This window comes from Macaca nemestrina, chromosome 5, assembly GCF_043159975.1.
Source record: "Macaca nemestrina isolate mMacNem1 chromosome 5, mMacNem.hap1, whole genome shotgun sequence".
NCBI lineage: Eukaryota > Metazoa > Chordata > Mammalia > Primates > Cercopithecidae > Macaca > Macaca nemestrina.
In genome coordinates, this window is record NC_092129.1 from 99,564,636 (window position 1) to 99,580,241 (window position 15,606).

Below are 15,606 nucleotides of genomic sequence, written 5' to 3' on the forward strand. Positions count from 1 at the left end.
AGAATCTGTCTTCATGGATTCTAGCAGAATTTACCATCTTGCTCAGAAATGTGCAAATTTTCTGAGTTTTCTTTTGGTTAGTTTTGAGAAGAGAATTAGAACAGAAATGAAAATGAATTTTTAGCCTCTTCTCTGCTAAGCTCCAGATATATTCTATATATCCAACTTCCTACTCACTTATCCACTTCCATGTCTAAGAGACATCTCAGACTTTATATGTTCAAAACTGAACTCCTAATCTGTCCCCCTGAAACCTGTGTTCCACCCACAATTTTCCCATCTCAGTTGATGGCAACTTCATCTTCTAGTTTCTCAGGCCTTGGAGTTATCCATGACTTGTCTTTTTATCTCACCCTCATGCCATCTCACCCTGTTCATGTTACTGCCCATACTTAGGCTGTTGTGTTATCTTGCCTAGATTATAGTTCTTGTCCCAAAAGGTCTTTCTGCTTATCTTCCCAGCCCCCTATAATTTACTTTCATCACTGCAGAGAGTATGATCCTTTAAAAATGTAAGTTATATCAGAACACTTGTCTGCTAAAAACCCTCCAATGTCCCCCCATCTCACTCAGAGTAAAAGCCAAAGTCTTCCCCATGGCCTGCAGACTCTTCAGGTCTCACCTGCCCCAGTTCTCCCCCGACCTCTTTGCCTATGATTTGCCTCAGTCTCTCTGTTCCAGCCACACTGGCCTCTTCACTTTTTCCTGAGAGAGTCACGTCTGCAGTGTCTCATTCATTCTCATTGCCAGAGGTAGACTGGAGCAGACTTAATGTGTTCCTGAGTGCCTAGGCCAGGGCTATCATATAAGAATTATTAAAAATTCCAGCAACATTTGTTCCATGTCATGCACTGGAGTCTATAACATACAGAAAATAAAAGCACACTTTCTCTGTTGAAATTCTATTATTTAATGATGTTGCAAATGTTTGGACACTACATAAAACATTTGAGAAACAACTTAGAAAGGGAAAGTCAAATACCACTTGTTCTCACTTATAAGTGAAAGCAAATAATGTGCACACATGCACATAGATTGTGAAATAATAGACATTGGAGACTCAAAAGGATGGGTAGATGGGAGGGGGTGAGGGATGAGCATTATTTAGTGGTTACAGTGTACATTATTCCACTGATGGTTATGCTAAAAAGCCCAGACTTCACCTCTATGCAATATACCATGTTTAAAAAAGCTGCACTTATACTCTTTAATTTTTACCAAAAATTGATATTTTTATGCTAGATTTTAATATTCAATCATTTTTGGTGAATTACCAAATGATCTCAAGGTAGCCAATATTTGTTCTGCATTTCTCAAGGTTTCATTAGGCATATCCCAGAAAAAAAATCCATGAATATATACATTTAGAAAATACTGAATTTAATTTAAGTCTGCCAATTTGTTGCAAATTGTGTTAGAGTCCTAAAGGTCCTGATATGTGCAGGGAATTTTCAAAAGACTATAGATGACAAAATTTATTATACTTGCTTGATCAGATAATCCCCATCCTTTAAAAAAACAATTGGCAATGTAATAATAGTGTTAAAAAGAGACTTTTTCCCCCTCATTATGAATGCTGTCTCCCTTTAAAAAAAGGACAAAATATACTTCCAAGAAAAAATTTAAATAATTTTATAACCTTAAGGTGTTTATAATTGACATATATCTTATATCATGCCATTTGTTTTTAAAGACTAATACTCTGAGGGAAATCTATATTGTAAAATAAGATTCAATAATCTCAATATTAATATAAGTAATAATAGTCCTGTATGTATGTGGTGGTTAGTAAGAAGGAATAGTATGCCCAAAATGTATGGGTAAACTGATGGGAAATTTTAAAGGACCAGTATTTCTTGGGCCTCAGTTTGGGGAATACTTTATTAGATGATTAATTTAAGACACTCAGGCCTTCCATTTCTTATTTGAAAGCAACTTCTTACATGAGAAAGGATGATAGCAAAAAATCTAATGATTGATAGAGTCATTAATTAAATTTGATTAGCACTGACCAATCAGAATGGATACCACTCTTGTAGTATGTTCTTCTCGTGTTAACGCTGCTGTTCATCACTGATGTTTCTGGAAAAAGAAATCTATGCCTGTGGTTTATTGATGTCTTACTTCAAAGACAAGTAAAAAGAAAATAAGCAAAAGGACTTCCAAACAATAGAAATTAATAGTGACTATGCTGTGAAATTAGACAGTGTAATGAAAACATCTTTTATGGTGTATTTAATATTTAAGCACATGTGATACATGAACGTTTTGTTTTTCACACATGTAAATTAGGTGTGGTCATTTGAAACACAAAAGTGTTGATTTATCAAATAATTCTAACAGTGTTCTTTAAAACAATAACTGTCCCTAGCAGAATCAACATGTATTTCAATTTTAAAACACCCGATTTCCACACCTTATGTAACTAATCATTTGTGTAAATTGAAGAATATTCTTATCCAAAGACCTGAATTGTGAAGTAAAGAAAATGAAAGCATTAGATTAGTATAGCCATTAAGGAAAACAATATGGAGGTTCCTCACAAAACTAAAAATAGAACTACCATATGATCCAGCAATTCCATTAATGGTTATACATACAAAAGATGTGCAATCAGTATGTCAAAGAGATACCTGCACTGCCATGTTTATTGCAGCTTTGTTTACAAAAGCCAAGATATGAATCAACCTAAATGTCCATCAATGGATGAATGGATTGAGAAAATGTGGCACATACATGATGAATACCATATTCAGCCATTAAAAAAATGAAATTCTGTCATTTGTGACAACATGGATATATCTAAATGACATTATATTAAGTGAAATAAGCCAGGCACAGAAAGATAAACACTGCATGATCTCATTCATGAGTGTAATCTAAAAAAGTCAATCTCATAGAAGTAGAAAGTACAGTAGTGGGTTATGAGAGGCTGGTGGTGAGGAGGGGGGTTAGTCCAAAGAGACATAATTACAGGTAGATAGGAGGAATACATTCAAGAGATCTATTATACAGTAGGGTAACCAAAGTTAATGATGATATGTTATATTCTTGAAAAAGGCAAAGACAGTGAATGTTGAATGTTCTCACCACAAAAATGGTAACTGTGTGAGGTAATGTATTTGTCAATTAGCAAGAGTTAAGCATTCCAGGATGCATACATACCTTGAAACTTCATGTTGTACATGATAAATACAATGTTATCTGTCAAAATAAAAATCAACAAGAAGAGCATTAGGGAGTATTACAAAACTTATTGGGAAGAAAAACCTTTGGATGAGAGACCAGTTTGCCAGGATGTTATAGTTTGTGGACTGCGGAAAATTGGACTGCTTTGGCTTCATAAAGCTTCAGAGGCAATAGTTTTGAGATTCTTGTGCAGTGTCTCTGGGGACCCCACTGTGAAAATGGCAGAACAATATGGGAGCTGGGAAGTTCAGGTAATCACAATGGGAAAGAACAGAACCCAGCAGCTGGTGAAGGCTTTTAGATATTAAAGTAACATATTTATTTGGCAACCGAAGCATAATGGGAAATGAGAGAAGTTCCTTATTTACTGGCAGTCACTGAGTAACAGGTTGTACATTTCCAGCCACTCTGAGCAAGATGAGCCTGGCCAACACCAATGGGAGTACCCACTAGATGGTAAGTAGCCACCAGGGAAAAGAAAAATGCAACTGAACAACCAAGTCCCCATTTGTTGAGAAACACCTTTTCTACACTCATTTGACAAAGCAAAGAGCAAGGGAGGTGTGAGAAACTACTACTGATGACAGTTCCTGTAGCACTAACCTTCGCTCTTGGCCTAAAATAGAAAAAATGAAAATAATTTCTTCAAACATGATTTTCATAACTATGCATTTGTCAGAATTTCTTCAACATGATTTTTGTAACTATGCATTTGTCATTTTGTAGCTAAAAACAAAACATAGAAGTTCAACTAATGACCTATCCTTTAATTCTGGATTTTTATGATCGAAAGAGCACCCATGAGAGCATGTCTAATCATAATATGGTTTTTCTCTCGGTTGGTGTTTGAAGGAGAGTCTAGGCTGAGAGGTATTTATTGCAAGAGGTGAATGTAGGTGAAAAGTTGAATTATATTCACAATTAATATTAAGATCCAAAACTTTTTCTTGACTTATCAAAATGTAAATAATGACAAGAAGCATACTGCATATGGATATTTACATAGAAGATGATTTGATTAAGAACAGTGATCAACCATAACATAAATGATGATAGTAAGAAAGTAAGCGCTAGGCAAATGTATTAGTTGCAAATGGACAAAGAATGGGAACTACATTTCTACCCTCCTTCAATGAGAAAGATTATTATTTCTCAATGAGATTTCTTTTTTTTGCTTTAATTTTTTAGGGCTCAGATGTTCCTTCACTTCATTCTCCCGATGAATCAATAGTAGCATTTCTACTTTTCCTGCTTAAAGCTTTTGTTTTCTTTTTGAACTGGCTTCACAGTATCTGTTATGATATATATCTTTTGTCCAGCCTGCTATAATCTCTCTGACTTCTACTTTTTCTTATCTCTGGGGAATTTGTTTCAGAATCTGCTGGACTTTCTCACATCCCTCATTTTCTCAAAGTTGTTTTTGTCTCCCCATTTGAGTAGACATACTGGATCCTTCTACTTAGACAGATGTCCAGTCTGAAATTCACAGTGATCAAGAATCTCACATTGTATTTATTAAAAGACTTCATAGTGTAGAACTGGATGAAAAACAGGTCAAGTTAGTACACAATTACAAGCCAGGGAACTTTTTAATGACATTTTCATGACATGGTCTATGTTCACGTAACAAATGAAACTAGTATTTATTTGAAGGTGATGGTGTGTTGGTAAATATTTAACAAGCAGTCCTAAAGTGGGGTGGGAGACTGAAAGTACACAGGGCAGGGACTAGTGTGAGGCACTTTCAGGAAACTGAGTGTGAGTGCCTCCTAAATTTTGTGCCTTAGATGCCTTGCTTGTCTTCCTCTACTCCAGGTCCTGATGTGCATATATCCTTGCATAAATTTATTATACATTTAACTGATATAAAGAATGTATAGCCCACAATTTAATAAATTTACATAAATTGCAAAATTTAAAGTTTCAGTCAAGCAGATAAATAAGCTCTAGAGATCTACTGTACAACATTGTACCTAAAGTCAACACCAATGTATGGTACACTCAATTTATTAATAGGGCAGATTTTGTGTCAAATGTTCTTATCACAATAAAACAAAATTTAAGTTAATTTTTAAAAGAAGGGAAATAGGCCCAAGAAGGTCAACTGGAGGCAACTGTGATTGGCAGCTCCCACCAAGAAGAATGAAAACGGTGAATGAATCCTACACCTTCAACTGAGGCATCCAGGTTCCCTCATTGGGATAGACTAGGCAGTTGGCATGACCCATGGAGAGCAAGGAAAAGCAGCGTGAGCAACGGCCCATCTAGGAGCCACATGGGCCAAGGGGAGCTTCCATCCCAGCCAAGTGAGGTGGTGAGTAATTGTGCTACCCCACCTGGGAAACCACACACTTTTTCCGTGGATCTGTGCAATCTGTGGATCAAGAGATCCCTCATAAGTCCCTGTCATCAGGGCCTTGAGTCCCAATCACAGAGCTGTGCAGACTCTTGGTGGCTGCTCCGGTTGTGACCAGCGGCAGCAGGCTGGAGACTGCCTAAGATGATCAAGTTCTGAGAGGAAGCGGGACTGCCACCACTGTTGCTTCGGTCAGCCATTTTCCCCTGCCCCCAGAGACTGTGTGATCTGGACCAGTAGGAATTTCCCACAGCGCAGCACAGTAGCTGTGCAGATTGTGGCCAGACTGCTTCTTTAGGTGGGACTTGGATCCATCCCTCCTCACCAGGTGGGACCTCCCTATAGGAATTTCAGCACTCCAGTAAGGGGTTTAGGGACAGATCTCTGATCTCCCTGGGATGGAGCTAGTGGGGAGAGGGGTGGCTGTGGTCTCCACAGGTCGACGGACTTAGTCTTTCCTGCCTGCTGGCTTTGAAGAGTCCTGAGCAGCCAATGTGAGAGGGATTTCCCCCAGTGCAGCGAATCCTGCTCCACCAAGGGGCAGCCAGAGTGCTTTGTTAAGTGGATCACTGATCCTGTACCTCCTCACTGGGTGAGACCTCACAACAGGGTTGCCCAACCAGACACCTCATACAGGAGCATATTGGCAGGAAGCAGGTCAGTGCCTCTCTGGGATGGAGCTCCCAGAGGAAGGAGCAGGTAGTTATATTTTGCTGTTCTTCAGGCTCCACTGGTGACACCTACAGGTGGGAGGGTGGGACCTAGGAGAATAGGGTCTGGAGTAGACCCCCAGCAAACTGCAGCAGCCCTACAGAAGAGGGGCCTGTTAAAAGAAAAAAAAAAAAACAACAAGAAACAAAAAACAAACAGAAAGCAACAACAACATCAACAAAAAAGAGCCCACAAAAACTGCATCCAAGGGTCAGCAGTGTCAAAGATCAAAGGTAGATAAGTCCACAAAGAGGAGAAAGATGCAACGCACAAACACTGAAAACTCAACAAGCCAGACTGCCTCTTCTCCTCCAAATGATAGCAACACATCTGCAGCAAGGACACAGAAGTAGGTTGAGGCTGAGATGGATGAACTGATCACAGAAAAAGGCTTCAGAAGGTAGGTAATAATGAACTTTGCTGATCTAAAGGGGTATGTTCTAACGCAATGCAAAGAAGCTAATAACCATGACAAAACATTACAGAAGGTGTTAACCAGAATAACCAGTTTGGAGAGGAATATAAATGACCTGATGGAGCTGAAAAACACAACATGAGAACTTCAAAATGCAACCACAAGTATCAGTAACTGACTATACTAAGTGGAGAAAAGAATTTCAGAGCTTGAAGACTATCTTGCTGAAATAAGACAGGCAGGCAAGATTAGAGAAAAAAGAATGAAAAAGAAAGAACAAAACCTCCGAAAACTATGGAATTATGTAAAAAGACCAAACCTACAACTGATTGAGGTACCTGAAAGAGATGGGGAGAATGAAACCAAGTTGGAAAACATACTTCAGGATATCCTCCAGGAGGACTTCCCCAACCTAGCAAGACAGGCCAACATGCAAATTCGGGAAATCCGTAGAAACCCAGTAAGACATTCCATGAGAAGATCAACCCAAGAAACATAATCATCAGATTCTCAAGGTAAAAATGAAATAAAAAATGTTAAGTGCAGCAGGGGAGAAAGGCCTGGTCACCTATTAGGTTGATGCAAAAGTAACTGCATTTTTTGCCATTTAAAAGTAATGACATTTTAAAATTTGCCATTTTAAAGTAATGTAATTCCTTTAAATAATGTCAAAAACTGCAGTTATTTTGCACTGACCTAATACAAAGGGAAGCCCATCAGACTAACAGTGGCCCTCTCAGTGGTAACCCTACAAGCCAGAAGAGCTTAGGGAACAATATTCAACAATCTTAAAGAAAAGAATTTATAACCGAGAATTTCATATCTGGCCAAACTAAACTTCATAAATGAAAGAGAAATAAAATCCTTTTCAGACAAGCAAATGCTGAGGGAATTCATTATCAACAGGTCTGCCTTGCAAGAATTCCTGAAGGAAGATTACATACAGAAAAGAAAAACCATTACCAGCCACTAGAAAAACACACTGATGTACACAGACCACTGACACTATAAGCAACTACAATAACATGTCTACAAAATAACAAGCTAGCCTTATGATGACAGGATCAAATTTACACATAACAATATTAACCTTAATTGTAAATGGGCTAAATGCCCCAATTAAAAGACACAGCATGGCAAGCTGGATAGAGTCAAGACCCAATGATGTGCTGTATTCAAGAGATCCATCTCACGTGCAAAGATACGAAGGGATGGAGGAAAATTTACCAAGCAAATGGAAAGCAGAAAACACAAGGGTAGCAATCCTAGTTTCTGACAAAACAGATTTTAAATGAGCAAAGATCAAAAATGACAAAGAAGGGAATTACATAATGATAAAGAGTTCAATTCAAAAAGAAGAGCTAACTATCCTAAATATACATGCACCCAATACAGGAGCACCCAGATTCATAAAGCAAGTTCTTAGAGATCTGGAAAGAGGCTAGACTCCCACACAATAAAAGTGATAGACTTTAACACCCCACTGTCAATATTAGACAGATGGTCAAGATACAAAATTATCAAAGATATTGAGGGCCTGAACTCAGCTCTGGATCAAGTGAACCTGATAGATATCTACAGAACTCTCCACCCAAAAACAACAGAATATACATTCTTTTTGGTGCCACATGGGACTTACTCCAAAATCAATCACATAATTGAAAGTAAAACAGTCCTGAGTAAATGCAAAAAGAACTGAAATCATAACAGCCTCTCAGACTATAGTGCTATCCAATTAGAACTCGATTAAGAAACTCACTCGAAATCACACAACTACATGGAAATTGAACAACCTGACCTTGAATGACTCCTGGATAAATACTGAAATTAAGGCAGAAAACAAGAAGTTTTTTTGAAACTAATGAGAACAAACAATGTACCAGAATCTCTGGGATGCAACTAAAGCAGTGTTAAGTGGGAAATTCATAGCACTAAAACGCCCACATCAAAAAGCAAGAAATATCTCAAATCAACATCCTAAAATCATAACTAAAAGAACTTAGATAGCCAAGAGCAAACAAACCCCACAGATGCAGAATGCAAGAAATAACCAACATCAGAGTGGAACTGAAGAACATAGAGACATGAAAAGCCCTGCAAAAAAAATCAATGAATCTAGGAACTGTTTTTTTAAAAAATTAATAAATAGACCTCTAGCTAGACTAATAAAGAAGAAAAGAGAGAAAAATCAAATAGACACAGTAAAAAATGATAAAGGGGATAACACCATTAGCCCCACAAAAATACAAACAACCATCAGAGAATATTATAAACACCTCTATACAAATAAACAGAAAATCTAGAAGAAATGGATAAATTCCTGGTCACATACACCCTCCCAAGACTGAGCCAGGAAGAAGTTGAATCCCTGAATATACAAAAATACAAACAACCATCAGAGAATATTATAAACACCTCTATACAAATAAACAGAAAATCTAGAAGAAATGGATAAATTCCTGGTCACATACACCCTCCCAAGACTGAGCCAGGAAGAAGTTGAATCCCTGAATATACCAATAATGAGTTCTGAAATTGAGGCAGTAATAAATAGCCCACCAAACAAAAAAAGCCCAGGACCAGATGGATTTACAGCTGAATTCTACCAGAGGTACAAAGTGGAGCTGGTACCATTTCTACTGAAACTATTCCAAACAGTTGGAAAGGAGGGACTTCTCCCTAACTCATTTGATGGGGCCAGTGTCATCCTGTTACCAAAACCTGGTAGAGATACAACAACAACATCAACAACAACAATAAAACTTCAGGCCAATATCCATGAACATGGATGCAAAAATCTTCAATAAAATACTAGCAAACTGAATCCAGCAGCACATCAAAAAACTTATCCACCATAATCAAGTTGGCTTCAGCCCTGGGATGCAAGGCTGGTTCAACATACACAAATCAATAAATTTAATTCATCACATAATCAGAACTAAAGACAAAAACCACAGGATTATCTCAATAGACACAGAAAAGGCCTTCAATAAAATTCAACATCCCTTGATGTTAAAAACTGTCAATAAACAGTTTTAGGTATTAAAGGAACATACCTCAAAAAAATAAGAGTCTTATATGACAAACCCACAGCCAGTATCATACTGAGTGGGCAAAAACTGTAAACATCCCTCTCAAATACAGGCACAAGGATGTCCTCTCTCATCATTCTTATTCAACATAATACTGGAAGTTCTGGCCAGGGCAATTAGGCAAGAGAAAGAAATAAAAAGTATTCAAATAGGAAGAGAGGAAGTCAAATTGTCTTTGTTTGCAGATGACATGATCCTATATCTAGAAAATACCATCATCTCAACCCAAAAGCTTCTTAAGCTGATAAACAACTTCAGCAAAGTCTCAGGATACAAAATCAATGTGCAAAAATTACAAGCATCCCTACTCACCAATAACAGACAAGCAGAGAGCCAAATCATGAATGAGTTCCTATTCACAACTGCTACAAAGAGAACAAAATACCTAGGAATACAGCTAACAAGGAAAGTGAAAGACCTCTTCAAGGAGAACTACAACCACCACTCAAAAGAACCAGAGAAGACACAAACAAATTGCAAAACATTCCATGCTCACCGATAAAAAGAATCAATATTGTGAAAATGATCATATCACCCAAAGTAATTTGTAGAACCAATGCTATTCCCATTATACTACCATTGACATTCTTCACATAATTAGATGAAACGATTTTAAAATTCATATGAAATCAAAAAAGAGCTCAGATGGCCAAGACAATCCTAAGCAAAAAGAATAAAGCCAACAGCATCATGCTAACCAACTTCAAACTATACTGTATATAGTAAGAAAAACAGCATGGTCCTGGTACAAAAACAGAAACATTGACCAATGGAACAGAATAGAGAACTCAGAAATAAGACCACATATCTACAACCATCTGATTTTGACAAACCTGACAAAAACAAGCAACGGGGAAAGGATTTGCTATATAATAAATGGTGCTGGGAGAACTGGCTAGCCATATGCAGAAAATTGAACCTGGGCCCTTTCCTTATAGCTTATAGAAAAGTTAATTCAAGATGGATTAAAGACTTCAATGTAAAGCCCCAAACAATAAAAACCCTAGAAGAAAATCTAGGCAGTACCATTCAGGACATAGGCATGGACAAAAATTTCATGATGAAAATGTTAAAAGCAATTGTAACAAAAGCAAAAATTGACAAATGTGATCTAATTAAACTAAAGAGCTTCTGCCTGGTGAAATAAACTATCATCAGAGAGAACAGACAACCCAGAGAAAGGGAGAAAATGTTTGCAATCTATCCATCTGACAAACGTCTAGTGTGTACAAGGAAATTAAACAAAGTTACAAGAAAAAAAACAAACAATTCCATTAAAATGAGTAAAGGACATGAATAGACACTTCTCAAAAGAAGCCATTTATGCAGCAACAAACATATGAAAGAAAGCTCAACATCACTGATCACTAGAAAAATACAAATCAAAACCACAATGAAATACCATCTCATGACAGTCAAAATGGCAATTTTTAAAAAGTCAAGAAACAACAGATGCTGGCAAGGCTATGAAGAAATAGGAACACTTTTACACTGTTGGGGGCAATGTAAATTAGTTCAGCCATTGTGGAAGACAGTGTGGCAATTCCTCAAAGAACTAGAGGCAGAAATACCATTTGACTCAGCAATTTCATTACTGGGCATATCTTTAAAAATATAAATCATTTTATTACAAAGATACATGCAAGCATATGTTCATTGCAGCACTATTCACAATAGCAAAGACATGGAGTCAACCCAAATGCCCATCAATGATAGACTGTATAAAGAAAATGTGGTACATATACACCATGGAATACTATGCAGCTGTAAAAAGGAATGAGATCATATCCTTTGCAGCAACATGGTTGGAGCAGGAAGTCATCATCCTCAGCAAACTAACACAGGAACAGAAAACCAAACACTGCACGTTCTTACTTATAAGTGGGAGCTGAACAATGAGAACATATGAACCCAGGGAGAAAAATAACACATACTAGAGCCTGTTGGGGAGGCTGGGAGAGGGAGAACACCAGGAAAAATAGCTAATAACTCATACAATGAGAACATATGAAAACAGGGAGAAAAATAATTCCATACTAGAGCCTGTTGGGGAGGCTGGGAGAGGGAGAGTACCAGGAAAAACAGCGAATACATGCTGGGCTTAATACTAAGATGATGAGTTGATAGGTGCAGGAAACCACTATGACACAAGTTTACCTATGGAACAAACCTGCCCATCCTGCACATATACACTGGAACTTAAAATTAAAAAACATCTTCAATTACAAAAAAATTTTAAAAGAAGAATAATACTTTCCACAAAGACTTTATAGGCTCCAAAGACAATAAAAACTGAAGACAGAGCTGGGTGGGTGAGTACTGTGTCATTTTGGGATGGACCCTTGTAACTATTTCTGGCCAGTGAGTTCTGACAGATAATGACTTATGTCAGTTCTGTAATGAGCAACCAGTACGTCTGAGATGATGGCTATTCTGTCAGCCTGGGTTTCCAAGCGCTAAAGATGAACAGTACACTTTTGACCTACTGTAGACATGTAGTATGAAAAAGAAATGTACCTTTGTTAGACACTGATATTTTGGGTGTTATTACCACAGTATATTCCAGCATATCCTTAAAAAGGGCTACCATTAAATTTAAGTGCAAAATATGAAAATGGGATAAATATGAAGATGATCACAGGAAAATGATGTATTTTAAAATTTCTTTTTCAGTAGCAATTATGTTAGATTAATCAGTTCCACTCAAATGATCAAGGATCCATCATAACTGTAAACAAGCAAATGGTTAAATTAGCTTAAGGATGGGGGTGCATAGGGTATGGTGAGTTTCTAGAAGAAATATTCAATAGCTAGAGCAAACCTTATCTTAGCCTGACTCTCCTGCAAACTGCTAAAATTGTATAGACAGAGGAGCTTTAGAGAATTGGAGCGAATGGTTGAGCACCAAGAAGCTCTGAGGAACTTGAAAATCCCTACTCTATCAGCACCACCACTCTTTATAAAGCACCTCATGGGTATGAAGCCAGGTGATGTTATCAGTGTGCCAAGACAGAGGCAAACACATATTCATTTTTTTCCAACATATATCTCATCACATTCAACTTATTTGTAATTGTGGACAGTGGCCTATGTACAGATGATAAATCAGGGTGTGCTTCTACATGAACTCCCAATAAATCCCCAATATTCCCTTATTTATAGGCAACCACATAAATTATTTGTCAAACGGGAGCAATTAAGAGTGAAAGAATGTGTGATAATAATGTTGGGAAAACAGGTGTCAACCAGGAGGTATACGGTCATCCTGTTAATAGCTCCTGGGCCTTTAAGTATAATACAGCCATTAAAAAACAGTTTTGATAATTTATCTAACAATTGTTCACTTTGTATTTGTTTCCAAATGTATTAGCATAGATTTGTTCATAGGATTTTTATCATGTCATTTATATTTACTGTTTTTAAAAAGATTCCATGCAGCTTTGTTCCGTTGCAGGCGAGGAGCTGCATTCCTTTGAAGGAGAAGAGGTACTCTGATTTTTAGAAATTTCAGCTTTTCTGCTCTGGTTTCTCCCCATCTTTGTGGTTTTATATACCTTTGGTCTTTGATGATGGTGATGTACAGATGGGGTTTTGGTGTGAACGTCCTTTCTGTTTGTTAGTTTCCCTACTAACAGTCAGGACCCTCAGCTGCAGGTCTGTTAGAGTTTGCTGGAGGTCCACTCCAGACCCTGTTTGCTTGGGTATCACCAGCAGAGGCTGCAGAACAGCGAATATTGAAGAACAGCAAATGGTGTTGCTTGATCGTTCCTCTGGAAGCTTTGTCTCAGAGTGGCACCTGGCAGTGTGAGGTGTTAGTCAGCTCCTAGTGGGAAGTGCCTCTCAGGCTACTTGGGGGTCAGGGACCCACTTAGGAGGCAGTCTGTCCATTCTCAGGTCTTAAACTCCATGCTGGGAGAACCACTACTCTCTTCAAAGCTGTCAGACAGGGACATTTAAGTCTGCAGAAGTTTCTGCTGCCTTTTGTTTAGCTATGCCCTGCCCCCAGAGGTGGAGTCTATAGAGGCAGGCAGGCCTCCTTGAGCTGAGGTGGGCTCCACCCTGTTCCAGCTTCCAGGCCACATTGTTTACCTACTCAAGCTTCAGCAATGGCAGATACCCCTTCCCCAGCCTCGCTGCCACATTGCAGTTCAATCTCAGACTACTGTGCTAGCAATGAGCAAGGCTCCGTGGACGTGGGACCCTTGAAGCCAGACATGGGATATAATCTCCTGGTGTACTGTTTGTTAAGACCATTGGAAAAATGCAGTATTAGGGTGGGGGTGATCTAATTTTCTAGGTGCCCTCTGTCACAGCTTCCCTTGGCTATGAAAGGGAATTCCCTGACCCCTTGCACTTCCTGGGTGAAGTGATGCCTCGCCCTGCTTTGGCTCACGCTCGGTGACTGCACCCATTATCCTGCACCCACTGTCCAACGAGCCCCAGTGAGATGAACACTGTACTTTAGTTGTAAATTCAGAAATCACCCATCTTCTGTGTTGCTAACACTGGGAGCTGTAGACTGGAGCTGTTCCTATTCAGCCATCTTGGAACCTCACTCATTTGCTCTCATTAGAAAGATCAATGAGACAGAGAGTTAACAAGGCTATACAGGAATTGAACTCAGCTCTGCACCAAGCAGACTTAATAGACATCTACAGAACTCTCCACCCCAAATCAACAGAATATACATTCTTCTCAGCACCTCATCACACTTATTCCAAAATTGACCACATAGTTGGAAGGAAAGCACTCCTCAGCAAATGTAAAAGAACAGAAATTATAATGAACTGTCTCTCAGACCACAGTGCAATCAAACTAGAACTCAGGATTAAGAAACTCACTCAAAACAGCTCAACTACATGGAAACTGAACAACCTGCTCCTGAATGACTACTGGGTACATAATGAAATGAAGGCAGAAATAAAGATGTTCTTTTAAACCAATGAGAACAAAGACACAACATACCAGAATCTCTGGGACACATTTAAAGCAGTGTGTAGAGGGAAATTTATAGCACTAAATGCCCACAAGAGAAGGCAGTAAAGATCTAACATTGACACCCTAACATCACAATTAAAAGAACTAGAGAAGCAAGAGCAAACACATTCAAAAGCTAGCAGAAGGCAAGAAATAACTAAGATCAGAGCAGAACTGAAGGAGATAGAGACACATAAATCCTTTAAAAAACCAATGAATCCAGGAGCTGGTTTTTTGAAAAGATCCACAAAATTGATAGACTGCTAGCAAGACTAATAAAGAAAAAAGAGAGAAGAATCTAATAGACACAATAAAAAAAGATAAAAGGGATATCACCACTGATCCCACAGAAATACAAACTACCATCAGAGAATACTGTAAACACCTCTACACAAAGAAACTAGAAAATCTAGAAGAAATGAATAAATTCCTGGACACATATACCCTCCCAAGAATAAACCAGGTAGAAGTTGAATCCCTGAATAGACCAATAACAGGCTCTGAAATTGAGGCAATAATTAATAGCCTACCAACCAAAAAAAGTCCAGGACCAGAAGGATTCACAGTCAAATTCTACCAGAGGTATAAAGAGGAGCTGGTGCCATTCCTTCTGAAAATATCCCAATCAATAGAAAAAGAGGAAATGCTCCCTAACTCATTTTATGAGGTCAACATCATCCTCATACCAAAGCCTGGTGGAGACACAACAAAAAAGGAGAATTTTAGACCAATATCCCTGATGAACATCGATGCAAAAATCCTCAATAAAATACTGGCAAACCGAATCCAGCAGCACATCAAAAAGCTTATCCACCATGATCAAGTGGGCTTCACTCCTGGGATGCAAGGATGTTTCAACATAGTCA

General features: G+C 38.2%; 1 long non-coding RNA gene across 1 annotated transcript in view; it reads right to left on the bottom strand.

Moving 5' to 3' along the window:
* Positions 1-3,167: 3,167 nt before the first annotated feature.
* LOC105496129 (uncharacterized) overlaps positions 3,168-15,606 on the bottom strand; it is a 563,517-nt gene continuing 551,078 nt past the window's right edge. The window contains exon 15 of the long non-coding RNA XR_011623573.1: positions 3,168-3,204. This is a non-coding gene — a long non-coding RNA (uncharacterized lncRNA). The remainder of the gene's footprint in view (positions 3,205-15,606) is intronic.